The sequence below is a fragment of the Carlito syrichta genome, unplaced genomic scaffold (genome assembly GCF_000164805.1).
Source record: "Carlito syrichta isolate Samal-C Ts95f unplaced genomic scaffold, Tarsius_syrichta-2.0.1 Scaffold306319, whole genome shotgun sequence".
NCBI classification, from domain to species: Eukaryota; Metazoa; Chordata; class Mammalia; order Primates; family Tarsiidae; genus Carlito; species Carlito syrichta.
Genome location: NW_007250415.1, coordinates 388,767 through 390,444, shown reverse-complemented (window position 1 = coordinate 390,444; position 1,678 = coordinate 388,767).

Sequence of the window (1,678 nt, the reverse complement as noted above, 5' to 3'; positions counted from 1 at the left end):
GAAGAGACCGCGCTCCGCTCCCCGGGCCGCGCCGACCTGCTCGGCAACCGGCCCTCCCGCGCCCAGGGGCCCCGAACGGTGGGACCGGGCCGGCGGCTGAGGTAATGCGGGCGGCAGCGGGGTCGCACGGAGCGGGGGCGGGGGCAGCGGGGCCTACGGGGACCAGGGGCTGCACGGGGGGGACCGGAGAAGCGGGGGACTTTCCGAGCAGGGCAGGGACGGTGCGAAAGCTCGCTCCTGGAGCGAGGGCGGCAGCAGGGAAGGAGAAGGCGGGCGAGGGGGGAAGCTGAAAAGAGAGGACCCCCTCCCGCAGCCGCCATCTTGTCTCCCCCCGGCCCTGGAAGCCTGGCAGCCTAGCCCCGCCCCCGCCACGCCTTCCAATTGGCCAGGCCAGAGGAGAGTTCCGCCCCTTGAGCGGCTCTTGGCCCCCCGGCTCCCCCTGACGGGCAGGCGAGGCGGCCAATGGGCGCTCGCCTCTCTGCCCCGCTCGTTCGCTGGCGCTTGCTTTCTCTGTCGGAGGGTCAGTCTGTCTCTGGTGCTCTCGCCCCCGCCCCTCTGAGGAGATGTTATTTCCCTCCTTTCTTCTCCGAGGGGTCAAGATTCTTCTGGAAGAGGTGCCCGCTTAAAGGGGCAGGAGGCTCGGCCGAGGTCCTCTCTTGTCTCATGAGTATCTTGTGTGAGGGATACGGTCTAATTGCAGAAACTCTTCGTTCTTCGGGGACCTGGGTCGGTGGGCGAGTGGAGGTTCGGGGTGCCGAGAGGATCTTTGGGGGGGCGTTGGAGATTTGTTGAAGGTGGATCTGTGGGAAGGGCTGTGTAGGTGAGAAACTCCCGCCAAAAACCCGGTCTAGACTAGAAGCGCCTTGTGGGCGCAGCTCCTATCCTTCCCCTAGCAGTCCCCTCGCCCCCCCCCCCTTTTTCTCCACCGGTTGGGGGAGGGGAACCAAAGATGTCTCTGGAGATACTTGGACATAGCTGGTCCATCCCTGGGCTGACGAGGGGGTCGCGGGCGGGGAGGAAGAATGTGGAGTGGCGTTGATGAAAGGAGGGTCCCACCTTCTCTCTAAACTGAGGTTGATGCCAAGGCAGGTGGCCTCGACCCTCCTAGGGCCTCCATTCCTTTGGTGGGGAGGGTGGGTGGGCTTTAAAGCAGGTGGGCTGGCCCTGGCCGCACCCTGGGACTTGGCATGCCGAAGGAATCTAGTGGCCAAGAGCCTCTGGAACTGGATGGGATTGCTGTGATGATTCTGTTTCCTTTGGCTCCAGATGGGGTGTGTGCCCGCCTGCCTGGCACTGTTCCCCAGTCAAGTTGTTTTATTGTTGGTTTGTTTGTCTCAGTCACACTTTGGGATTAAAAGGCTTTTTAAGCATGACCTGATTAACAAGTAGCAACCCGTAAGAGGTAGATTTTATTACCCTCATTTTACTGATGGAGTATGGAGGCACAGAGTAAGGGACTTTCTGCAGGTCACATAGAGCCAAGATTAGAACCTGGATTAGGCTGGGCACGGTGTCTCACTCACACCTGTAATCCCAACGCTTTGGGAAGCCTAGGTGGGAGGATCACTTGAGGCCAGAAGTTTGAGACAAGCCTGGGTAACATAGCAAGACCCCATCTCTAAAAATTTTTTTTTTTTTTTTTTTTTGAGTTGGAGTCTCACTCGGTCGCCCAGACTGG